The sequence below is a fragment of the Nycticebus coucang genome, chromosome 17, assembly GCF_027406575.1.
Source record: "Nycticebus coucang isolate mNycCou1 chromosome 17, mNycCou1.pri, whole genome shotgun sequence".
Taxonomy (NCBI): Eukaryota; Metazoa; Chordata; class Mammalia; order Primates; family Lorisidae; genus Nycticebus; species Nycticebus coucang.
The window spans coordinates 58,095,558-58,123,031 of NC_069796.1; the positions used below are offsets into that span (position 1 = coordinate 58,095,558).

At 38.7% G+C, this 27,474-nt stretch overlaps 1 protein-coding gene across 1 annotated transcript in view; it reads left to right on the top strand.

The window, feature by feature from the left end:
- The first annotated feature begins 12,678 nt into the window (after positions 1–12,678).
- The window catches only part of SGCD (sarcoglycan delta), a 448,917-nt gene continuing 434,121 nt past the window's right edge, over positions 12,679–27,474 (top strand). Inside the window, exon 1 of the mRNA XM_053567126.1 lies at positions 12,679–12,814. The gene's annotated coding sequence lies outside the window, so the exon portion shown is untranslated. The remainder of the gene's footprint in view (positions 12,815–27,474) is intronic.

Sequence of the window (27,474 nt, forward strand, 5' to 3'; positions counted from 1 at the left end):
CTACATAGCATAATACCCTTCAGATGTATCCATTTTGCAAATGGCAGCAGGATTCCCTTTGTTTTCAAGGCTAAATAATACTGTATTATGTGTATGTATCAGTTTTCTGATACATTTTCTTTATTCATCATTGATGGATACTTAAGTTGTTTTTATATCTTGGCTATTGTGAATAATTGTATGAATAACATAGGAGTGCAAGTATCTCTTTAACTTAGAGATTTTACTTTCTTTGGATATATATACAGATGTGGGATTGTTGGATCAGATTGGTAACTCTAATTCTATCTTTTTGAGGAGCATCTATGCTGTTTTCCATAATACATGTGCCAATTTACAATCCCACAGTGTACAAGATTTCCTTTTTTCACATCCTCCCTAATGCTTATTATCTTTTTCTTTCTTTTCTTTTTTTTTTTGAAAATAGCCATCTTTACAGATAAGAAGTGACTTCTCATTGTGGTTTTGATTTGCATTTCCCTGATGATTTATTGACTTTGAGCACCTTTTCATATGCTTTTCGGCCATTTGTATGTCTGCTTTGAAATACTATTTGTTCATAGTTTTGCCTATTTTTAACTAGATTGTTTTCTTCTTATTAAGTTGTATGAGTTCCTTAAACATTTTAAACATTAACCCCTCATCACACACTATACATATAGTTTTCTTGTCAGGCCAATTACATAAGAAAAACAAAGAGAAAGAATCCAATGCAGGAAGGAAGTGGTAAAACTGCGTCTGATTATGTATTATCTTGTTTTATACATAGGAGATCCTAAGGATGCCACTAAAAACCTGTTAAAATTAATAAATTCAATAAAGTTGCAGGGTACAAAATTAGATGTGTTCTATGCATTTACAACTAACTATCCAAAAAAGTAAGAACAATCTATTTATAATACCATCAAAAATATCCAGGAATAAATTTAATCAAGAAAGTATAAAACATGGATGCAAGAAATTGAACAAGATACAAATAACTGGGAAGATACCCTGTGCCCATAGGTTAGAAGAATTAATATTGTCAAAATATGCATACTATCCAATGCAATCTGCAGATTTAGTGCAATCCCATCAAAATTCCAGTGGGATTTTTCATATAAATAGAAAAAAGAACCTAAAATTTTTTTGCCTTTGTCTTTTTCTTTTAATTTCAAAATATAAGGGCATACAAATATTTTTGTTACATGGATACCTTGTATAATGCTTAAGTCAGGGCTTCTCCTGTGTCCATCATCTGAATAGTATTCATTATACTTAATGGATAGGTAGGTTTTTTGTTTGTTTGTTTGTTTTTATTAAATCATAGCTGTGTACATCAATGCAATAATGGGGCACCATACACTGGTTTTATATACAATTTGACATATTTTCATCACACTGGTTAACATAGCCTTCCTGGCATTTTCTTAGTTGTGTTAAGACATTTATATTCTACATGTAGTAAGTTTCACATGTATCCTTGTAAGATGGGGAGGGGAGAGGGAGGATGGGTGGAGGGAAGGTAATTGGTGGGACTACGCCTACAGAACCTAAAACTTTTTGAAGTCATAAGAGATTTCAAATAGCTAAAGCAATCTTGAGCAAGAAGAAGAAAGCTGGAGGCATTGGACTTTTTGATTTCAAATTATATTTCAAGATATAGCAATCAAAATAGTATGGTAGTGGCATGAACACAGGCCCATAGAACAATGGAAAAGAACAGACAGCTCAGAAATAAACCCATATGTAGGATGCATGATCAGATAATTTTGACAAAATTACACAATGGGGAAAGGTTCACTCTTCAATAAATGGTGTTGAGAAATGCAACTTTATCCCAAGAGAAATGTGCTATTTATTCTAAGAGTGAGAGTAACACTGTCTAAAGAGTAAAGAATGCACTGTCAAAGAGCTGAATGCGGAAGACTGGGGGCAGACATAGGACATAACTGACAAAACTCGGAAGAGTGATAATACACACTAAGATCCAACTACTTTTAAGGGAGGACCCATTGAAGAATTGGTATGGAATATTATCTTTTTGCTTCAGAAGTAAATGAGAATGACAATTCTGCTATATATGGCTGTAACAATGAGCTCAGCCAGTAAATGTAACGTCTAAATCATAGGATTTAATTATCATAATAAAATAACTGGGAAATTAGCAAAAGTAAGGTTAGATATTGGTTGACTTTGAATATAAACTCTTGCTTGGCACCAAAGCATACCTGTTTCAAATGTATTTATTTATTTATTTTTATTTATTTATTTTTTTGTAGAGACAGAGTCTCACTGTACCGCCCTCGGTAGAGTGCCGTGGCATCACACGGCTGACAGCAACCTCTAACTCTTGGGTTTAAGTGATTCTCTTGCTTCAGCTTCCCGAGTAGCTGGGACTACAGGCGCCCGCCACAACGCCCGGCTATTTTTTTGTTGCAGTTTGGCCGGGGCTGGGTTTGAACCCGCCACCCTCGGCTTATGGGGCCGGCGCCCTACTCACTGATCCACAGGCGCCGCCCTCAAATGTATTTAAATATCAACTAATAGGATTACTTAAATTGATAATTTAGCAATATCTGCTAATATTTGAGCATTTGTTGCATAAGAGGATAACAACCACTCTGGGTGCATTGTTATTATGTATGTAAAAAAGCCAGTTTTACAGAGAATATGTTTTTAACCCTTTCACAGCCTTATGAGATGGCTGCTGTCTCACTTTATAGATGAGGACTCAAGGATAAGATGGATTAAGTTAACAGGGTATTCTCCTGACAAGGCAGATAGTAATCCAGATGTATCAAATTCTGTACTAGAGCAAAGAAATTATAATTCCTGCAAATCACAAAAATGGCAAAAACTACAAAATTTTATCTTCTATAATTTCTTATAACCAAATATTAAGAATACTTTCAAGTTCATCGTATTAAAACGTAAAGGCTATAGTTTCAAAATCATGTAAGTACTCACATGAAATGTTGAAGTACAGTGAAATTCAAAAATCTTTCCAGAACTCCAAATACATTTGTTCAGTTTGGAAATGTTCTAGATTTTGACTTTTATCTTTTAAAAGCACACATTTTATTGACACCAATTATGTTACCACAAACTACAAACTGACATTTGATTTCACCCTTTACATTGAGCCTTAGTACTGCTGTGGCTCTTTGAATAATTTATCCTTTAAAAACATCTTTAGAATAAAATATTGATGCATGACAATATCTTAGTGACAGGATAACATGAAGTGGCTTAGCTCTCATTATCTCCTATAAATGTATCAAATGGTATGGCTAAGTAATTGACCCATTTTTCTAGCTATAATTGTTCCTGCCCAGCCAGATCCCTTGCTGCTGCCCAGATAGGGGTCAACATACTGAGACAACAGGAGTTACAGCAGACAAAGGGTTTAGTAACGCAAGGGGCCAAATGAGGTAATGGGAGATATTTCTCAAATCCATGTCCTTGAGAATTTGGGGGCTAAGGTTGTTAAAGATATCTTGGAAAACAAAGGGCTATGGAATTGAGTCTGTTGACTGGCTAGGGATGAACTTATAGGATTGGGAAGCAAAAATTGTCTTCTTAGCTGAGACAGTTCCTGGGTTGCAGGCCCTATTGGGTAATTTCCCATGCATGACAACTGGTCTGGTTGATGTCAATTGCCCCCACCAAATGTAGAGTCTGGAATACATTTCAAAGACAAGTCTTAGATTTTACAATAATGATGTTATCTTTAGAAGCAATTGGGGAAGTCACAAATCTTGTGTCTGTCAAGGACATATGACCCTTAGGCAATAAGCAATAATAGCAGTTAAGCAATTACAGGAAGGCAAATTAAGGAACCACAGTGGTTAACTTTTAACCATTTTTATACTTCTGCAGAAATTGGACTTTTATCACAGTTCCTGTCTTATGGCCTTACCTTACTTTGATGGAGACGGTTTCATAAACACTTGACAATTTATTCTGCGTCCTATATCTGGGAATTTATAGATGTTCCAGTAATTAATACTGGACAAGTCTCTTTCCTTAGAGTTCTCGCAGAATGTTTTTGTTTTTTTTCTTGAACTTCAATGAATATCTTAGAAGGCTGATTCTTTCAGCTCAACAAGAGGTCCTGTCTCTCAATGATAGACTCACACACGCCAACCTCATGATTTAGAAATACCAATTTTTAAAACATATAATGAGAAATAGCTCATTGGATAGAGGAAGATACTTCTTATCTCAATCTAATAAGACCTACACCAGAATAGGGACCATTAATGCACTTAGAATTAAAGAAAAGAGAGAGATAAAAAAGGATTCCTTAATGGCATCAGGCTAAATCAGCCAACAAAGATAATTTAATAGTTATACCCAAGACACTGAAAGTCTTCCTCACGAACACTTGTTAGTACCTTGAGGGTAAGGACCACAGCCTGACATGGTCCAGCCATTGAAACTCATAAAAAGGAATAAAATCCATTGGCTTAGACCCCTTCATTCGGGGATCAAATGAACTCCACCAATTTTTTCCTCTTTTATGGTTCTCTCGTCTTTTCTGTGCATCCAGGAATGGTCTCTTGAATGCCACATTCTTTCATTAGATATACCAACATAGTCAAATCAGAGTCTAGTGTATGCTGATCAAGTAGACAATCTCTTTATTCTTTTATATTTTCATTTTTATTCACTTGGTGTTTATGCTTCTTGCTGCTTTTGGGTGTGAGAAGTAGGGCATATCTCTATAGCCTGTAAGTATATTTTGCATGAAATATATCTCTTCAAATCCATTATACCAGCACTTTATCCTAAAATAGCATAGTAATGCAAGTCAGTCAGATTGGCTCAGTCCATTGCTTCTAACATTTTCTGCTAATTACAAGATAGGAGGCTCAGGATATTAAAAAGCTCTGTTGAAGTTGATCAGAATGAAAGCAGTGGGGAAAAATCTCTTGCCATGAAAACCTACAATCCACTGAAAATATAGGAATGTTTATCTTCATTTCATTCTAGCAGATATTTAATGAGCATTCATTCTGTTAAATATAGGCTTAAAGGTGTATGAGACAGCACTTGCCTGTCTTTAACATAAAATAACACTTTAAGCTCATGTTTTAATTTTTTAACAGCCTTATCTGTTTATATTTAGTTTTTATTAACTTACTAGTTAAAAATCCTAAAAATTAGATTTTAGAAACCATCGTGATTACTTAAAAGGAGGTAAGGAGGGTAGATAACCTGACACTATATCCTGGAGCACAAATAGTGTTTTAGGAAGTGAATCTACAGCAGAAATCCCCCAAGTGAGTGGAGAAGTGACACAGTGTCAGTCACCTCCTAGGATCACAGTAATTGCCCCAGGAAGGAACTAGGTATCAGAAAACTGACATCTGTTGCACAACTCCTCTTCTACTCATCTGTGTGACATTGACCATCACTTCTTTCCATTTTTCAATTTTCTCATAGAAGAAATTGAAAGGTTGCACTTGATACACTATGTCCCTCTAGATCAGAAATGCTATAGCAGTTGTGAGCTCTAAAAATTGCATAATCTTCTCTTTTTGGCAATTTACTGCAAAAATGGTACCAGAATATTTTTATGGTTAGTAATGTTCATTATTAGTGAGCTAATAAATATTTATGAAGCAACTATTATGTGCCAGACATTGTGCTAGTAATGGAGTTGCCCAATTACATCTCTGTGTCATATCTAGTGAACTCCTTCTAAAGATCAAATAATTTGAAATGTATCGTGTTGAATTTTCTGTCTTCAGCAGCCTTTGATTGTTTTTTTTTTTTTGTATGTAATCACTAGGGTTTGGAGTTGGATTTTGAAGTGACTTGCCTCTAGTATCAAGTAACATTCCACATTTAAGGAGCTTATAATTATCTTGGAATCCCTGTACTCAACAGTTGTGTTTTGTACCACTAAGCACTGATGTGACTGTAAAACTAAAGTTGAGTGATGCAATGCATTTTTACCACAGTTCTTATTAATTTATGCCTATTATGGAGTCTGGCCCATTTTTATTGATCTATAAATTTTATTTACAAATAAAAATGTGATATTTCAAGAGATTTACTTTACAGAAATTATGGACCAGAATTATTTTTAAGAAACTGATCAGTGTTTTACACCAAAAAAGAAAGAATGCAGAAAGCCATCCATTTATATCAGTATTTGCGTCATGCTCTGTAATTAATTTCTTTTGAAAAGGTATGTTTGCAATACATTTTATTACTAGTCACATTAAATTATCAAATATGTGAGTTTCTTCTCAAAGTAATGACTTAGCTTCATTGTGTACAGAGTATATATTTGAATTTCTAAAACAGAAGATGACTTCAGCTTAGACACTGTCTGACCAATAGAGATATCCTCAAAATGTGTGGGTCATTGAACCAAATGTTCTAGTCCTGATTCCTCCCACAAAAAGAAGTCTATTCAAAGTCAACCAGATATTTTACCCTTGGAAAGTAGCTTTGGATTTGCTCTGCTGTTCTGAAGAACTAAAGCAGGAATAGTATCTTTTCCTATCAGGTATTGTGAAATGAACCCTCAAATGAAAAGTTGGCACCATGTTAATCATCTGCCATTAATTTAACTGCTTTGAACTTGTATATAGTAAACACTTTTTTCTGTCATTTTACTAACTATTGTCTTATAATGTTTCTAAAAATATCTTTTCCTGGGAAAGATGCTCAAGTGTATCTTCTATACTTTGTTTGTCCGTAATTTGCATGGTACACCGACTGCCTTTTCTCAATTCCCTAATAACCCTGCTCAGCCTTTGTGGTACATATGCAGCTGATTGCTTCCCTTTTGCCTCCAGGGTTGTCATATGAACCGAATCTGGCCAACATGAGGACCCCATTCTCCTGGTCCATGCTCAGGATGGATGAGCATATGGCTCATGCTGTGCTATGCAGAGTACTAGTGGAAAGATTTATTTTCCCAATGAAAATGAGCTTAGGACCACCAGAGGATGCCTTAATATTCAATGGAGAGATCAAAACTCATAGTGAAGCCTAGAGAAGAAGAAGGAGATAGTCTTGACTTACATTTTAACTGACCTACACTCAGTCCTGCCTTTGGATCCTATTAGATTTACAGCTTTACTTATATGATTTAGTGCACTTCCCCCACCCCACACTTTTTTCCTTAGGCTAGTTTGAATGAGGTCTGTGTGCTGTAACCAAAGGGCCTGATAAGTACCTCTTTTCAGGTTTGTGACATAGCTACTCTGTGCCTCTCCTTATATGACCTCACTTCATCTTCCCCCATACTCCACTCAAAGTCAGTCAACCAGAGGTGCCCAAACTCCAGTTCTCAGACGAGTGCCAGTGTTTGACCTGTTAGAAACCAGGTTGCACTGCAGGAAGGAGATGAGTGGCAGGCAGTCAAGGAAAACTTTATCTGTATTTCCCAGACATTCCCCATTGCTCACATCACTGCCTGAGCTCTATCTCCTGTTAGATCAGAGGCGGCACTAGATTCTCATAGGAAGGGAACCCTGCTGTAACTGTGCTTGTGAGAGATCCAGGTTGCATGCTCCTTATGAGAATCTAATACCTGATGATCTAAGGTGAAGATGTAATACATTTGAATCATCCCAGAATCACACAAACCCCACACTCCCAATCCATGGAAAAATTGTCTTCCATGAAACCAGTGCTTGATGCCAAAAAGGTTGGAGACTGCTGCAGTATACTATCTTGTCACAGTAAATTAAATATAAAAAATCAAGATTTGAAAATTGGGAATATATGTATGTTCCTGAACTTGGGTCTTAAAAACAATTGTATTCACTTAACATAAAAATATCTATTATGCATAAAAATATCTATCTATGAGCTCAGTGTGGTACAAGAAATAAAATAAAATCCAGGGAAAGCAGACCTGGGCTGTTTATGGAAAGTATCCATGGTCTACCAAGAATATTGACATGAATCAAATAAAAATACAAGTAAATACAGCAAACCCTCTGTAAGTTGACCACCTGAGGGATTGTTAACAAATTACTTAAATACAGAGGTGGTCAATATAAGTAACTAGGTCTATTGTACTGACACTTACAAATTAGGCCAATTAATGAGGTGGTCAGTGTAGGGCAATGGTCAGCTATGGAGGTTCGACTGTATGTGATCTATGTTCAGTGCTAGTTTATAGGCATATGCATATAACAAGAGACTGTGGGTGTGAGGGTTTAGGGGGAAGAGAGTCATGAAGGAGGTGACATGGAGGATAGATGTGAAGGATGAATGGGCATTAAAATAGATGAAAACATGAGAGTGAGAGTAACTTCCAGGAAAAAGTGAAATCTTTCCAGAAGAAGAGAATAGCTTTTTTCAAGCTCCTGCCATGGAAAGATACCTGAGAACTGGAAGAAAGGTTGAGGGTAGGGGCAGGTGAGGATGAAGAGGTGGGCACTGGGCCAGTTCAAGGTGGGCCACTGAAGTCACAGGGAGTCTTGCCTCTTGTGGGGTACTAAGTCATTTAAAGATTTTAGTTCATAGAGTAGCACAATTAGGTTTATGGTTTTTTTAATTCCATAATTTAGTAATTCTTAATTCTGGCTCAAATTAAAATTATACAAGGAGCTTTATAAAAAATATTGTTGCCTGGTTGCCATCCCGTTCCAATGGAATCAAATGGTTCTAGTCATTTTAAAAAGTTTCCTCAAGTGATGCCAACATGAAACTAGGCTTGGGAACCACAGGTATAAATGAGCTTGATAATAGCACCTGCCATGGAGTGGTCCAAGCTGACTTGACTCAGCATGGGTGACTATGATTGCTCTCTCCAGACCTAATGTGCTCCTGGATTGCATTAACAGAAGTAAGAGTTGTTCCTCATCCCTCTGCATTAGACTTGCACACCTGAAATACTTGTTCTCGTCTCAGTACCACACTTAAGGAGGAAAGTAACCAAACTGAAATAGTTAACAGAAGAAAGCAAACAAGGGGATAGAAAAGGAACCTACACGATAATGGGGAGAAGTGACCCAATAGTACCAGGCATGTTTAAACCATAGTCACAATAATGCCTGTAAAAGGATGTTTGTTTTCGAGTAAGTCAAAAGCTGAAAGCTGTTATTTAATCAAAGGGTAAGTACAAGGACCTACTTCATACCACTCCTAGGCTTTGAAAAAAATGGCAGAAAATGACAGACAAAAATCCTTGCATTCAGGGAGCTTATATTACAGTGAAGAATGATGTTTTCTGCTTCACTTTATTATCAATTTCAGATTTTGTTTTTGAGACAAGGTTTCTGTTTCCTTGGCTATAGTACAGTGGCGTCATCATAGTTTATTGTAACCTAGAATTCCTAGGCTCAGGAGAGCCTCCTGTCTCTGCCTTGAAAGTAGCTAGAACTATAGGTACACATCACCAAATCTAGCTAATTATTTTGGGTTTTTTTGTCTTGTTTTGTAGAGATACTCATTATACAGATGAAGAGAATGCAATGGTGTCAAACTATAATTTTTTTAAAGTTTAAAACATGTATACAAACATGAAATGAAATATGTCAAAGATTTTATTTGACTCAGTATTTAACAAGGGTATTAATATGATGAAAAGACTGGTTCTAAGAACATTTGAGGACCTCAATGTTTATGGACACATTAATAAACAAAAGTTAGCAGAGATTGCTAGATTTACACAAAACTGGTATTTCCTATAGGGCAATAAATCATTACTTTTGAGGTTATTTTTTTCTACTGAAAAGAAATTATTTGTATATTTATCAAACAAAAGTATTCACGTTAACCTGTAACTTTACTAAATCTAGAATCTTTATTTAATAGCAAGCAGTGAGTGGCTCATTAACTATTTGCTTTGATTAACCCTAATGCAGAGGCTGTGGAACCCCAGACAGAAATCTGATTCTTTAGAATTTATAGCAGCTTATTCTCCAAAAGGTTTCTTACTCAACTTATAGGATTTTATTTGGCTGCTATTATTAATTTTGGACATTGCAGTTTCCAATCATGGGATGATTGTTAAGGGCTTTCTATTTTTAGAAGAGTAATTTTGAGCTCTTAAGGTATAAAGAGGTCTGGTTCTCTACGAATGGCACTTCATTCAGCTTCACGTAACTGACCGCAAATTTCATCCCACTGTTTTCCTTTCCTGTGAGTTAATCTTCAGGAAAGACTCTGGTGTTATGTTTAGGGAATAAATGAAAAGTAGCTGTGTGGCCGGCTTAATGTTCCAATAAGGCTTTAGGACAGTTTTCTGAGTTTGAGATGTAATCCCTGTTACATCAAGTTAAGGTAGCAGAAAATTTAACTAACCAATCAAATGAATAGTTTATTTTAGAACTCATACTAGATTTGAGAGCACAGTTTTTCTTTTTAGAGAAGAGTTCTGGTTTTTGCTCTGTTAAAAAAAAAGACATAAAACTAAACTGAAATGTATTCATACCTTAATAATAACTTTGCATAGATTGTCTCACTGAATCCTTAAAAATTGTAATTCTGTTATTCCCATGTCACAGAAGAAACCAAGGTCAGAGACATTAAGCAAGCTGACGAGAGTTCATAGCCAGTAAAACACAGAGAGAAGATGAGACCCACACCATCTGACTATAAGGCTTCTCAGAAAAGACTGGATGATATGATGACACCTTCTCAAATCATGCTGCAATAGGAAAGCACATAGAAAGAGCACCAGTTCCATGGTCTGGCCTTAGCTATGGCATTAACCGTCTTTGCCACCCTGGACAAGTCACCTTATCTGTCCAGGCTTCCACTTCCCTATATAAAATGAAGGGTAGACACAATTTGCATTGGATGGTCTTTGGGATTTCTTCCAGCTCTAACGTTTTCTGATTCTGTAATTGTATCCTGACCTTAGATGTGCACATGCAACCCACCACAGACACAGACACACACACACACACAGACACACACACACACACACAATGCTTCCTAAGGCCCAAATCTAATTGAATCCTGCTGAAAATGCCCTTTATAATTTGATGCTATAACCAAGGTCCCACTGAATTATTATTTACAACAGCTTCTCAGGAACACATGACACTTTAAATTTGGCAAGCCAGTTCTTTAGAATAAATTTCTAATGGGGTGTGATTTTTGGAAGCAAAATGTTAATGCTTAAAGAAAAATGAAAGGGAAAAAAGATAGTTCTAAACTAATACTGCTCTCTCTTGAAACTGTCTCTTTTCTTTTTAAAAAAAAATTAAATCATAGCTGTGTACATTAATGTGATCATGGGGCACCATACACTAGTTTCATAGACCGTTTGACACATTTTCATCACACTGGTTAACATAGCCTTCCTGGCAGCCCTATTCATAATTGCTAAATCATGGAAAAAGCTCAAGTGCCCATCGATCCACTAATGGATTAATAAATTGTGGTATATGTACACTATGGAATATTATGCAGCCTTAAAGAAAGATGGAGACTTTACCTCTTTCATGTTTATGTGGATGAAGCTGGAACATATTCTTCTTAGTAAAGTATCTCAAGAATGGAAGAAAAAGTATCCAATGTACTCAGCCCTACTATGAAACTAATTTATGGCTTTCACATGAAAGCTATAACCCAATTATAATCTAAGAATAGGGGGAAGGGGGAAAGGGAGGGGGAAGGTGGGTAGAGGGAGGGGGATTGGTGGGATTACACCTGCGGTGCATCTTACAAGGGTATATATGAAACTTAGAAACTGTCTCTTTTCTACAATGTTACCTTGACAACTTAGCTTTGGCTTTTTAAATAATTTTTTTTCAGGGTGGGAGAAGAGGGGTGTCCTTCTCTTATGTTTTTAGATTTCCTCTTGTTTTATGAAAAGAGGAAATGTCAAAGGTAGACCACAAAGGTGAACTACGTTTGCTGCCAGAATGTCCAGTGTACACAGGACATCTTGAGGGAGTGTCATCTAGAAATAATCACAAGTGCACAGAATTCACACACATTTTGAATCAAGGTACAGTGCCTTTTCCTCTTTCTTTCCCATAACCATAACACCATGCAACAGCCTATAAAATATTACATTTGGGGACCCAGCACAGTTACAGAGCAGAGAGCAACAAAAGTGCCTGAAAAATAATTGCATTATTTTTAGTTACTATAGCGAGAGATGCGCATATCAGGTTGAAGGGACAACTCTGAAGAACTGAACCAGTCTGGAAATGCTAAAAATATTGTTCCCCCTCTAGCAACTGAAATTTTGAGCAAAGACTTAGGAAGCAGCAGGTAGAGAGATGGAATTAGAATTCACATCTCTCAGCTGTAATAAGCTTGTTATCAGGGCTGGCAAGAGCTCAGGGGGGCTGACAGGGTCAGCTGGGGACTCGAGTGTAAGGAGCTAGTTAAAAAGGAACAGTATTGAGCAGAAGAAAGAGAGGTGTTATCTCTTGCATCTAGTACCATAGCGCAGAGCCTGTGTGGAGAATGGCTGAGAAATCAGAATTGGTTCTAGAAGCAGTTTCCCTTCTGGTTGCGAGTATGAGCCCAGCAGATGCCATGAGCACTGTTGCAGGGGACTGAGCCCGTGCTTGACACATGTGTTTCCCATTGATAGCTGGAGACAGCTCAGTAGCTGTGAGTCGGCCTGACAAAGCTGTATTGAAGTACAGACAGAGTACGGTTTCAAAGCAGTCAGAAAAAGAACGGGAATGCTGTTCAGGAAATTCTTCAGGCATGGGCAGGGACTTGGCTGCAGTTCTGCAGTTGGAAAATCTGACTGGGGCAGCTTCTGAACACAGGCTGGGCCTGCTCATGCTCAGCCTGCCGAGTGGCCGCCTCCTTCAGAGTGTGTCAGCACCCCCGGGGATCAGGGGCGATATTCTCCCGCCGATTTGTGCAACAGAGGAGAGAGGTAGGGGACTGTTCAGTTCTGGCATTTCTACGCCTCTTCACTTTCTAAGCTGTCTGCTGTTTGCTTGCAGGCACTCTGAGTGTGTGTGTGTGTGTGTGTGTGTGTGTGTGTGTGTGTGTGTGTGTGTGTGAACTAACAAGTTAGAACTTGATCACGTAGATCTTTGGTGTGGAGTTGTAATCTTTGCTTTCTCCAGTCTTCCCTCAAGATCTGATTTTCAGCAAGGCAGAGATACTTTTGAAAGTTAGGATTTAGCTGGCAATACTATTGTGTAAAGAGAAGTATATGTGTTCCGCGTTGTCACCCTGCTCCAACCGTCTGCAACTTTTCTTTTCTATGTGGAAGGACAGTTCTTGGCAGGAAGGATAATTTTAGATGAAACTATGTTTTTGCTTCACAAGAGTTTTGGGAGGGGAGGTTTTTCAGCAGAAAATGGCTCTCATTCTAGGAGGGACTCAGTTTGAAGTTTCTATTTTGGATCACACTTTCAGAGTTTAGAAGCAGATACGTGTGTATGAAATCCCAGCATCTCTTATTTTTATGTGGGATTTTTGACTGTCATTATCTGGGATTTGACTGTTCATGACCAATTTGTTTAGAAATATGCTAGATGACCGATATTTGTAATTCTGTCTCTATAATCATTTCCAATTTTTCTCACTTGAAGTAATTTGCAGTTTTACTCTCAAAAAGTACTTCAGTATTTTACGAAACATACATAATAGAAGAGTAACAGAAAACAGTAGTTTATTCAAAATTGTTGTTTAAAAGACGTAACACTGTTTTATTGATTGATTTTGCTTTATACATTACTGAGAAAAGTGCTTCTTTTTAGAAAGTCAAATTTTAAATAATTTTCAGCACAAGAGCAATCTCAGTTTTCCTCTTCAGTTTTTGCTTCTCCCTTATCCATATCGACTCTCACAGGAAAGTTCTATTTTATTCTACAGATAGCATTTAGAAAACATGCAATACATTGTAATTGTATTTAAGAGACTAGTTCAGCTCAGATAAAGGTAGACTGAACCTCACCACTGAGTTATGATACTAGCAGAGCCATCTGTGACAACACGATGTTTTCTAAAGGGGGCTTGGCCAAGTGTCTCATTGGGAGATAACACGAATGAATGGATCCTCGGATATTTCTCGAATAGGTAGGGAGTAACTAGACCCCTTAAAGGTGGATCTTTATGAAAACAGGGGAGTGTTTTCCTTCACTCCTAAAATCTCTAAACATGTACCTAATAAGAGACAGCAACTTTAATGGTGAACCAAGAGCAAAGGCCTGGAGTTTCTTCTTTGCTCTGCATAGAACCTAGAATGAATGGGCAGAAGTTACATCCTTATTATAGAAAGTCAGGATTTTCATTCAGCAGTTTCTTTTTATACTTGGAAAGGGGGATTGGGATATGACTAGAAGCATAATATCTTATTCTATGAGATGGCTCATGAGTGTTTTCTTTATGAACCTCATCTTTGTATGGAGTGGTGTGGGGAGAGTTTGGGGATTGCAAGATTTGGGGCTGGGAGATGGTGGTACAGTTAGAAGTCAGCGTGGTGACTTGATTTTATTTTTTGTTTTTCTAAAGTGCCTACTGAGTGAGTAAAATGCCAAGACAGATTAGGAACTGACATGAACCATAGCCAAGCCTACTGCCAATGAAAAAAGAGACTTCAGTGAGCTCGGATGTCGTACTCCTCTAAATTTAGTGCGTGTCAAGCGTTGAGCAGAAGAGGCGTGAAATAGCAACTCCAGGTTGCAGGATTATGAAGAGCAATGCCTGAAACTTGGAAGAAACTCTGTAGTTTCTCTTTTTTTAAAGTAAAGGGGATGAGCCAAACTCTGTTGACATTTAAAAGGAAAAAAAGAAAGCAGAGAGAGGGGAGAATACAGAAGAAGAAATCCAGGCCAGAGGTAGAGGCAGAGAGGACAGAGGGCAGCCACACTGCAGACTGGTCAGTGAGGCTGGAGGGAGGAGTCCTTTGCCCAGGAATGAAACACAGACATTCAAACAGCACAAACCACCAGGCACTGATTTACTGTTTTGGAAGCATATAGATAAACCACAGCCTCAGTAGAGAGACTTGTTTTACCCTCTTCGGAATGGTCAGCCTGCCCTGCCTTCTGGAAGTAATCAGGGTGCACATTGTGTAAAAATAGCATTACCAGAGAGTTCAAATTTCCTAAGGAGGGGGGAAGGCTCTAAAGGCTTTATTTTTAAATGCTATTTGTTCCTTACAGAAATATTTCTGTCCTGTTATGACTGTTGAGTGAAGGGACCAGGTGGAGATGGCTGAATGACCCCAGTGAGCAAAGTTTGTCCAAGACCCTGCCTGTGATTACTTTATTATTAAGATAAACTATCGAAAGTAAATGCAAAGTGCTATATATGCTTTATCCTGATGAAGAAATTTCTTTAATTCTACTTATTGTTTATTAAAAAAAAAAGGCAAAGGGCATATACCACATTGTTGGTTATATAATGTGGTATACGTTCCAAATCCAGACACCCCAAATCTAAAACTTTTTAAGTGCCAACATGATCCTCAAAGGAATGCTCATTGGAGCATTGGGGTTTTCTGATTTGAGATGCTTAACAAGTAAGTGTACTGCAAATGTGCTAAAATCCAAAAAAAAAAAAAAGTTGAATCCAAAACACTTCTGTTCTTGAGCATTTTGGACAAGAGATTCAGAGATACTCAGCCTATATTTGGATTCTCCAGAGAAACCGAACCAATAGACACACACACACACATACATATAGATATTTATTTTATTATTTAGGCAACTTCTGTTCTAAAATATGCACACACACACACACACACACATATAGTGGGTGTTTGTTTATATGGAGATTTATTTGGGGAATTGGCTATATAATTATGGAGGTAGAGAAATCTTATGCTATGGTAAGCTATAGACCTGGGAAAGCCAGAGGTGTGATTCATTCAGAGTCTGAAAGCCTGGAAACCAGGCAAGTTGACGGTGTGACTCCTCTTCTGACACAAAAGATCTGAGAATGAGATGGGGGCAGGTGACACTGATAGAAGTTTTAGAGTCCAAGGCCCAAGAACCAAGAGCTCCAGTGTCTGAGGGGAGGAGAAAGTGGATGTCTCAGCTGAAAAAGAGAGAATTACCTTTCTTCTGCCTTTTTATTCTCTTTGGGTCCTTGATAGATGGATGCTGCCTGCCCACAGTGGTGAGGACAGATAGTCCTCACTTAGGCTACAGATCGGAATGCTAATGTGCTCTGAAAACACTATCACATACACACTTAGAAGTAATATTTTACCAGCTGGCTGGGAATTGCCTAACCCAGTCAACCTGACACGGAAAAATAACCATCACACAGTTGTAAATGTTTGATATTGGTTTTATATGATTTTACAAGATTAGGAAGTTCCTAAAATCATAGTTTTGACCAGCTGATGTAGGCCTTCTTGTTCATTATTTCTTGACTATGAGTCCTGTACAGACAAATAAAAAGGCAGAAAGGAAGATCTGCGTTCTCACTGTTTTTATTATTTTATCATACTAATATTTAAGTATGTATATACTAAATAGGACAAGCCTCTTAGTCATTCATGAAAACTATAACACGAACACAAATGTATGAACTAAATAAAACCATGTAATAGTAGATTATCAATAATGGTTTCTTACATAGAAGATGTTGTACTGGATGTCCTTTGAGCTACACCTAAAAGGAATGTGTCAGTTTGTGTTATACACATTCTGTTTCTTTACTATTACTCATGACAGTTAGAATAGAACCACTGTTGCCAATGATCATACAATGAATTGTGTGGTAGTAGCCATTAGTCATGAATTGGATCTCTCTCTATATATATTTATATATGTATATATACACACACACATACATCTTTTTCTTTTTATTTGCTTACTTATGCAAATTCTATTCTAAAAGACATATACACACACACAGAGTCTTGCTTTGTCACCTTGATTACTAGAGTGCGAGGGTCATCAAAGCTCACAGCAACCTCAAACTCAAGCAATTCTCCTTCCTCAGCCACCCGAGTAGCTGGGACTACAGGCACATGCCACCACACCCAGCTAATTTTTTTATTTTTTGTTGAGATGCTGTCTCACTGTGTTATTCACGCTGGTCCCAGACTTTTGACCTCAAGCAATCCTCCTGCCTCAGCTTCCCAGGATGCTAGGATTATAGGTGTGAGCGACAGCATCCAGGAAGATCTATATTCTCTAGAACAGAATTTGTATAAATAAGCAAATAAAAATAACATAAAAACATGAGAACTAAGTTGGTAAAGAACTCTCAGCTCCCTGGAAAGATCTGAGGGTCCCTGGTGGCCTGGCATCTGCACCAGTTAAGATGTGCTGTTTCTAGCCAGTTCTGGTTGTGTAGAAGAACCCCTGCAGAAATCTGGGAAGAAATGCCTTTCGGAACACTGCTATCTAAATTTCTAATGCAGCTCAGGCACTTTTATTTGTTTCACATATCAGGGTTTTAAAAGAGATTTTATTTGAAAAGAGGGTTTTCATGCTATACCAGAGAAGATTGCATTTGGCTGTAAGTAATTGAAATCCTACTCACAGAAGTTTAAATGTATAAGGGCTTGCTATTTTGTGCATACAGATATAGATCAGACTTACATAGTCCAGGGCTATTGCCTGTCACCCAGGTGGTGTGCTCTGTACCCATTACGTGTGGGTACAAAGGAAGGGATTTTATCCCTTTTCTTCTCTCCTCTCTACCTGCTTGATTACCATTGAGTTTTACTTCCGTAAGTGCACATTATGCTTCTCCCTTTCTAAATAAGTAAACTTTGAGACTGTGAAAGTTTTGTTATTTACCTACTGAACACAACCAGTCCATGACAAAGGCAGTGTTTCAGGCCTGTGACTCTAACTCTGGCATGGAGTACCGGGTGCACGCTTTGGCTCAATAATAACATCTAAGTGAGACTTTGGAATCCATGCTAGAGAAAGTAACTTCATAGTGCAGGTTCCTCAGAAATCACCTGATTCCATGGTTTCACAGAACCTACTGAAACATAATCTCTGAGATTAGAGTTGAAAACTCATATTTTTCAAGCTTCCCCCAGTGATTCTGTTGAAACCATCCAGACACTGGCCCCCAGAATGGGGTTTATTAAAGATTTGTGTGGCTGAATCACTTATTGCAGAAACTCCTTTATAGCACTGCTGACAGGTGTCAGCCAGATGTTATGGGAGTGCCCTCAGAGGGAGCCTCATTACACTGTGAGGGAGCCTGGAATGTTTTTTCCCTCCTCAAGGTTCTTCAGATGCAGCCAAATTTATCACTCTGTCCTGTATAACCCCTTTCCCTTGCCACAGTCTCTCAAGCCGCACCTGAGGTGAGTGGTAGAACCTGGTGAAGAAGTGGGATCCAGCAAGAAAGTAAAGTAGAGGTGGTCAGAGGTCTTGGAATAGGTTCTGACTGCATTAATCTCTGGATCTCAGTTTTCTCATCTATAAAATGGGATCAGATGCCTTTAAGATGTGTTCTGTGTCTTACAACCTATGATTTTTTGTGATTCTGAGACTCTTCCATTTCTTTTCTTTTAAAAAGAAGAAGACTCTTTTTAAGACAAAAGAACACTCTACTATGTTATCCTCTGTAGAGTGCTGTGATGTTACAGCTCACAGCAACTTCCAACTCTTGGGCTTAGCGATTCTCTTGCCTCAGCCTCCCAAGTAGCTGGGACTACAGGCGCTCGCCACAACGTCCGGCTATTTTTTTGTTGCAGTTGTCATTGTTGTCCAGCAGGCCCAGGCCTGGTTCAAACCCACCAACCTCGGTGTATGTGGCCATCGCTGTCACCACTGTGCTACAGGCACTGAGCCAATCTTCCCTTTCTTTAATAGTGTGTCTTACTCTTTCCTTCTCAAGGCAGGCTTTTCTCAAATTATTTCACCCATCCCTCCACCTTTCCCTGCGTTATTCTGTTTTTCCTCCTCTAAACATATTCCTGTTACCCTCCCCTTATTGAAAATGTGGTTCCCTGAACTCAGTTTCAGTCATCTGACCAGCACCCCTTCCCTCCTGAGGACACCACACATCTAGTGCGGGAGAGGAGTCACAGCAAGAAGAAAGTGGAAGGTGGGATCATCTTGCAGCAGAAATAAAGGGTTAGGTTGTGAACTGAGCTCCTGCTCTGAGTCAGACATAGGGCAGGATCCTGACTCCGTGGCCTCAGGCAAGTTACTCATTGCCGCCTGCCGCGACATTCTCTCTCTAAGATGGACATGAAGAAAGTGTCTGCCACACAGTGCATGGTGAGATTGTGTTTCCAATGCACTTAGCACAGTCCTTGGTATACCAGAGGCACTTGACTATATTAGCTATACATATGTTAATGTTAACTGGATGGCACCACACAAATCACCAAAGAATGAAGTAGGGAGACAAGATAAAATGAAGCATAGAGACAACCAGCAGAGGGGGGAATGCTTTACATGGATTTGCCCACGCTGATTTCTCTAGAGATTCCACGGTTCCCTTTATTTCACCTTTGCTGCCACACAGAAAGGTCTTCATCGTTGTTTCAAATTCCTGTTGTAAAGCGTGAACTGCCTCGTAGAAAGCAAAGCTTGTACGCTGCAGCCTCTGACCTGCCTCTCAGACAGATCTGCGGGACTGGGAGAGGAGCACGTCACTGTGATTCACTTAGTATATAAATCCTGTGAGCTTGTTGCTCAGGAAGCTCTGCTGGTGGTGTATTAATGGAGCCCAGGGTGTGTGTGGGTGGATATGGATGTGATCACTTTATTCTTCTCTTTAACCAATAAAGCACCTATTAAAGCAAGGACAATCCCCTGATAAAAACTATATTGCCAGGGATTAGAAACTCCTGCCTTGTTCAGACTACTTTTCTTTACCCGTGTGATAGGATCAGACTGTCTCGTGAGCACCCTGACTTCCAAATAATAGATTGTGAATGCCTGGAAACCTTGTAACTTGCTAGGTTGAAGCATTCAGAGGCTGAAACTACTTTCATTGAGCTCAGAGTAAATAAATATCAAGGTGAGCTCCCTTCTCAAGGCGAATCATCGGGCAACATCCTGTCATACTCAACCTGATTGGGGTTGCAGTGTTGCGACCGGCATATGCTATGAAAGAAGATTGCTCAAGTGTGGGGAGAGCAGGGAACAGAGTGACACTGTGTTTCTGTTCTTCCTGTTCTGACCTATGGCTGCTTTTCTATCTTGTTCTATGTTCTTCCTAGGTCTTTCCCTCTTATTTCTTTATTCTGTTTTATCCACTCCTTGCTGGTTTCTTTTTTCACAGTATGTGCTGACTCCTGCTTTCCTCAGGTGTCAGGAGCACTGGTAATAGACAAGAGTATTATTTTTACCATGTGATAACAAACATCAACTCCTGAAGTTGGCTGTGACCTTTCAAGTCTGTGGCCTCTCTTATGTCTTTGACAAATCTAGAATTTTAGGCTGATGATCTGATCAGCAGGTTATAAACCAGCACCCTGGGGGTGCCTATTAGCTCACAAAGTTTTTTTTAATCGACTCAATTATGAAATATTTAAGTACAATCCAGATATATAGATCATCTAGAAAAAGCTGAAGATGGTCATCCCTCATCTGATTCTCCTGGCACAGTGACTGGTGGGTTTGGGCAGCTCCTCTTTCTTTGAGAGGACCTATGTCCATTCTTATGCTTGACCCCACCTTCCTGATCCCCACGTGTTTAAAGTGGCTCTGTTTTTCTTTTTAAAACATCTCAACTGAACCATGGAAGGTAGACAATGATTGAAGTCGTTATTTTTACCCAAAGGCAGTGCAGGTAGTACCATTCTAGATGCATAGGAGAGAAGTTAGGGTATAATTAAGCTATGGCTTCATTTTCTTGGAGGACACTGCTAAGGTGGGCAAAGTATCTGCCGAAAAGGGATGCAGAAGGAAATCCAAGAACATAGGTCTCAAAATTAGATATTCCTCAGAATAACTACCCCATAGTATTATAGCAAAGATTAAAAAAAAAAAACAAAACTTTAGATGTTTTAGAAATGAGTCACTTCCTCTGGGGATGGGAGTTGATTAAGAAGGGGCATGAGGAAGCTTTCTAAGGCAGTAGAAATGTTACCTATCTTTTTTGAATATTGTGTGCAAATATATGCATATTTGTAAAGTTCATTGAACAATATAATGTTAATGGCTGTGTATTTCACTAGAAGTGAATTATACCTCAGTGCACTCACACACACACACAGGCACACACACATATGTGTATATGTAGCAAAATGCACAATAACTTTTAACTATTGTTGTCATTCTTGTTTCTGGAAACTTTGATTTAAAAAATATTAAATGACCAAAACTGAGATAAAGAACATTTCCTTTCAGACCACAGGTTCTACTGCAAGCATTAGAAAGCACAGGTTATAGCTAGAGATCCTTGCCAAGCACAGCTGTCAAGGGAGAATCTACCAGATCAATGTTAATTTTATGGAACTACTGAATCGCTATAGCAGGATGTTCCTAAATTGTTGTAGCTGCTTTTCATGATGTTGTGAAAATTTCTGAGTTTCAAAGACATATCAAAAATGGTTTACTACCTGGGAGAAAATGCCTATACTTAAGAAGAAATTTCACATTAGTTGGATAAAGTAGTTGCTCAATAATTATTTAATAATTTGATTTAATCCTTGTTGAAAACTTCTAGATAAAATAATTACAAAAATATAGCTTTAATTAGTAATCACACTGTTATTCACCTATATGTGGAAGCATTTAGCACAACAATTAAGAGAACAGATTTCCTAGCCATGTACTCTGGGTTCAAATTCTTTCTGTGTCTTTAACAAGCAGAATGCTTTGGAGTAGGGTATTTAATCTGTCTCAGTTGTCTCAATAGTACAATAGGAATAATTATAGGGCCTGCTTCCCGATCATATGTGTGTGAGGATTCAATACACGTAGAACAGTGTTTAGCATGAACTGTCACTACACAAAGGTTTGTAATCATTTATGTGTGTTTTCTTTATGATAGAGAACTGATATTTGTTATGATTTGTCTTCAAGTATTGTGTATGGTGACTGGTGGGAGTGATTTTAAGCAGGAGTTCAAGTGGAGGACCCAGAGGCCTGGAATTATGAGAAACATACTGGTTTTCAGATTAGCTGAGTTTGATTTTGTTACTAGCTTGCTCTGTGCCTTGAGTAAGTCACTTCACCGTCCTGGAGCTTGTTTTCTCATCTGTTAAATGAGGATTTGGACTTTATATTTTCTATGTTCCCACGAGGCCCTGTTGTCCCTCTTTGATCTCAAGTGTTTGAATCATGCTCATCTTTATTTTATCACCCTGCCTGGTCCCCAAGTAACAGAAGAGCTGTAGCAGCTCAATGGTGATTGTCATTATCTGGTTCTGGCCTGAATCATCTGTGGGGATTTTTTTTTTTATTTTATTTTTTTTATTAAATCATAACTGTATACAATGATATGATTATGGGGCATCATACACTCACTTCATATACCATTTGACACATTTTTATCACAGTGGTTATCATAGCCTTTCCGGCGTTATCTCAGTTACTGTGCCAAAACATTTACATTCTACATTTACCAAGTTTCGCAAATACCCCTGTAATGTGGGGATTTAAAAAGCACTGGCATTGTACAGCACAGGGTATTTGGTTGGCTGAAGAGATCTACTGCTCCCCCTAAGAAGGCCAGCCAGAGAAGTGGCTGCCATAAGAGATATGACATGCAGCCTCCTTTGCATGCAAAAAATGACACCAGTAAATCTGTGATCGATGTCTGAAATTGTTTTTCCTGTTCAGGGATGTTCAGTTCACACATTCTTTTCTGGTCCTCCACTTGTAATATTAAGGACTCAGTTCAGAATGATGCCTCTGAGTTTTACACTTGTGATTCTGTCAAATCTTTGCTCAAGTGTTGCCTTCCTCCTGAGGTCAGGCCTTACCATGCTTTGAAAAATTGACCCTGCTGTACTCCCCACCCCATGGTACTGCTGATGTTTTCCCCTATCTCTTCAGGGGGAGGAGTCATAGCACACATCCTCTTTTAATATAAGTATAATACATTTTGGTTTTCATGTTTATCTGTCTCCCTCATCACTACCTCCTACCACTGCCTTGAGATTGGGATCTTTGCTTTTGCTCATTGATATATTATCCCAAATGCCTAGAACAGAGCCATGGGAGTGTTTATGCCCTTGGAAATATAATCCACACTAAGCATACCTTCATGGTAATTCTCAATACCTTACATTTGATTCAGAGAAAGCTAAGTCTTTGTGTCACTGTGAATGATGCAATAGAGAGAAAACTGGGCCTAAGCTTAAGCCCAGGCTCTGATGACCAACTTACTTAGCGGTCCTTGAGAACGTTCCTGTATCGTCTAGGACAGGCGTCCTCAAACTGCGGCCCGCAAGCCACATGAAGCGGTGTGAATTGTATTTGTTCCCATTTTGTTTTTTACTTCAAAATAAGATATGTGCAGTGTGCATAGGAATTTGTTCATAGTTTTTTCTTTTAAACTATACTCCAGCCCTCCAACGATCTGAGGGACAGTGAATTGGCCCCCTGTTTAAAAAGTTTGAGGACACCTGGTCTAGGACCTCAGTTTCTTCAATTATAAGGCAGTATTAATTATACTGATCTTTCAGAGTGTTGTCAGGACTCTGTCTACCATACACGAGATCTGATAACATCTAGTACAAATCTGTATTATGTGCCCCGCCCCCATCTGCATCACTAACTTGATTAGAATTGAGATTCATGATGATACTAAAATATCTTTTGGCTCATGAGAGATAAGTATTTTATACTTAAATATGAGTCATATTATTATTTGGGGAGTGCTTTAATAATAATGTCTGTTAAAAATTACCTCCATACTTCCATCTAGCACTTTGGTTTCCCAGGCAGGTGTACTTGACCATGTGTGAAACATGTATGCCCCACTCCTGTGGCTTTCAATACCACTCAGATGCTGCAGCCTTACATATTTAGGTCTCGGGGTTTGGTGCTCTTCCTCATGAAGTGCAGACTCTCTTCCAGGTGCCACTGAGATGTCACCCTCTTGGACTTTTACATGCACTCAGCATTAACAGAGCTCCCAACTGAACACGCTCCATTTGCTCCTGCCACACGAGCGCCTTCTGTTCTGCTGTCCCCACTGTAATAAATGGCACGCTCGTTCACCTGGCTGCTTAGGCTAAAGCCTTGGTGTGCTGCTCAACTCTTGTCCTTCCCTTACACCTGAGTCTCAGGCAGCAGCACATCCTGTTAGCTCTCCTTTTCCTCATAGATTCCAAACACAGCAACTCTCTACCTTCTCACCCGCCTCTGCGCAGGGCTGGGCTGCTGTCACCTCTCTCGGGGCAATCACAGTAATCACAGGTCTTTACTCTCTACGTTTCCATTCTTGTCCACTCCCATCTGTTTCCTAGAGAACACCTAGAGTGACTCCGAAGTGAAAATCTGATCATGTAATTCCCACACCTTGGTTCTCCAGTGTCACAATCACTGTCATACCTCAGGTTTTTCCTGGGATTTATAAGGCACTACACATTCCCCTTCCACCTGCACCTAAGTGTATTTTGAAATACTTTCCCCTGCTTCACTCTGATCTAGCCACCTGTCCTTCACATGTGCCAAGCAAGCATCTGCCACAGGGCCTTTGCACTTGCTGGTGCTGTTTTCTCCACTGGAATGCTTCCCCTCCTACCCTCACACTTTGCTCTCCTGCTCACTGATAATTCCCAATTCTCTCCACTACAGAATGTCTTTCCCTGACATTTCCTTACACAGGAGCTCCCCATGCTGTCCTCTTTTGCTGCTCTTTTTTATTTATTTATTTATCTATTTATTTATTTATTTATTTATTTTGAGACAGAGTCTGAGTCTTACTTTATCACCCTCAGTAGAGTGCTGTGGCATCACAGCTCACAGCAACCTCCAACTCCTGGGCCTAGGCAACTCTCCTGCCTCAGCCTCCTGAGCAACTGGGACTACAGGCGCCCACTACAACTCCCGGCTATTTTCTTCTTGCAGTTTGGCAGGGGCCGGGTTCGAACCTGCCACCCTCAGTATATTGGGCTGGCGCCCTACCCACTGAGTCACAGGCGTTGCCCATTTTGCTACTCTCTTTAAATGGCATAAGACTGATTCCTGAGAACAAGTACCAAAAGATACTTGTTTAATTTATCTGTTTCCTGTTTTTCCTCTAAAATATAAAGTCTGTGAGACAGGAAGTCTGTCTTGTTACTGCTGGATGTCTGATGCCAGCAGATGATAGTAGCTGGGAAGTATTTATTGGTTCAAATCTTCATAGATAGCAGAAAATTACCAGAAATAACATCGGTATTCATCCAAGGAATTCAAATATCCATAAAATTAAGAATGGTCCATCAGGGGTATCCAATCTGCAGCCCACAGGTGGCATGCAGATTATTCGAGAACGATTTTGCTTATCTGTGGTGTCAGATATCACAAAAAGTATGCCCAGATCTATTCTTTTGCTCATCAGCTTCTGTTAATGTTTTTGTATTTAATGTGTGGCCCAAAACAACTCTTATTCTTCCAATGTGCAACAGAGAAAAAAAAAATTGGACATCCCTGAAGCTGATAAAAAAAAACAGATTTCTCTACCTTTTTATGGGACTATTGCTTAGATATCGTGGACCAAGTTAGATTTAGAGCAGTGTGTAAAAAATGCCCTTGTTTGTATAAAAAAGAAAAATATTACAGTTTGTAATGTATATGCATTGAACATACATATTGAATAAAACCCACACATATATTGAATGTTTCTATAAAGTACTAGTGGTTGCCTCCATAGAAAGAAGCCGAAAGCATAATCGAGATTTTCTTTACTGTAAGATGGTTTTTAATTCTTTTTTTTTTGTGGTTTTTGGCCGGGGCTGGGTTTGAACCTGCCACCTCCGGCATATGGGACCAGCGCCCTACTCCTTGAGCCACAGGCCCCGCCCAAGATGGTTTTTAATTCTAAGTACATGTGCTTGTCTAATTTTTTTCAGTAAAAGTTGTTCAATGCTTAAATATTCTAATTCTTAGAAAGCTTAAATATGAAATACCTAACTGTTAATCCAAATTCTTTTTAAAATAACGAGATTCTATTCCTGGGCTATTTCAAATAAATGGACATTTACTGTTCTGCATAAATTTTATAAGAAAGAAAATGGTGATTGTTATGTCAAAACTAAAGAAGTGATGAGTTTTTTGCAAATGTCTGAATTGTGCCAAATATTTGCGATCCAAGACTAATGCCTTTTATTCAGAAGGCTGAATAAAAACAAGCCTTGAAAGCAAGTAAGTTTAAATCAGAGACCTCAAAATTAACATGGCTAATGGAAGATTGTTTATGTGCCAAGATAATCCAAAATGACTCTGATTCTACAATAAATTCCAGAAACTGTAATGAGCTTGGGAGGAGACCTATGCTTGATATTTATAAAAACTGTTTATAGTTCATAGTTATGTAATTCATGTTTACTTAAATTTACCCAAAATTTTATCAAGCACTAATACCCAAAATATTGTAGCTCACTTGATTTGCATCACTGTCTTATTTCTAAACAAGACAATAATAGTTTTTAGTCTTGCTGTATTTTTCTTTACTTTGTGTCATAACCTAATAGGTGCCACACCTGTTTCTACAAATTCCCCTTTCACCCTCTCCCCTGAGCTCATTCAATTGTATCCCTTGACCTTGAGCTCTAAGGGCTATAATGGTTGCTCTGCCCTCTGCTATAAATGTGTTTCCTTCTCCCCAAGTCAACCTTAATTTTCACCTGGTCAGAATGGCCTTCCATGATCAGAGCGAGTCACCCTCTATTCTGTGTCATGGGACCATCCTTGCACCTAACTTTAGTTCTAATGGCTTCATCTGTTTACTTGTTTATTGCTCATTTCTCCCATGAAAATATGAGCTTGATGAAAGCAGAATATAATTATATCTCCAGGACCTACTGGCACATGGTACAGATGGTAAAAAATGTTTTGTTTTTTTTTTATTTTTTTCTACTGCTGAAAAACCAGACTGGGTTGAAGGATTTCCTTGCAGGCCAGCTCTGTGCTTTGCCATGCCTCCTTCCCCCACAATATGCAACTAAACAGAGAACTGCACTCATTAGCACCCCCCTCTTAAATTCCTTTATGGAACGAGATATTATGCAGCCCTGTGGGCGCACACAGTCAAGCAAGCATTTGTGAAATGCCTGCCAGTGAATCTCTTGTTCTCAACTCTACCTTATTAGTGAAGTTGATTACGGCCTATAAAATTTTAAAGGCAAAAAAAATTAAAAAAAGGAAAATCTTCAGGAAAGTTGATGACATTGATTTGTTTTCAGAAAGTTGACTTTTATCATCCCTGAAAAGTAATGCATTCTTGCATAGCAAATTGATAATGCAGACACTGTATGTATTTTCCAGATACCTGTCTGACTTGGAGTGGGGGGAGGACATTTGTTCTTCTCTTGAAGACGAGCCCTGCTGGAAAAAAAACACCTGACTAGAGACAAAAAGCGATGGCTTCCAACAGTGTTAGACCAGACTATGGGCTTAGCTTCACAAAGTACACCAGCTGTGTACGTTTCTGCACCAAGAACTTCTATTGTTCCTACATCTTTCACTGAAATGTAGGAAAAGG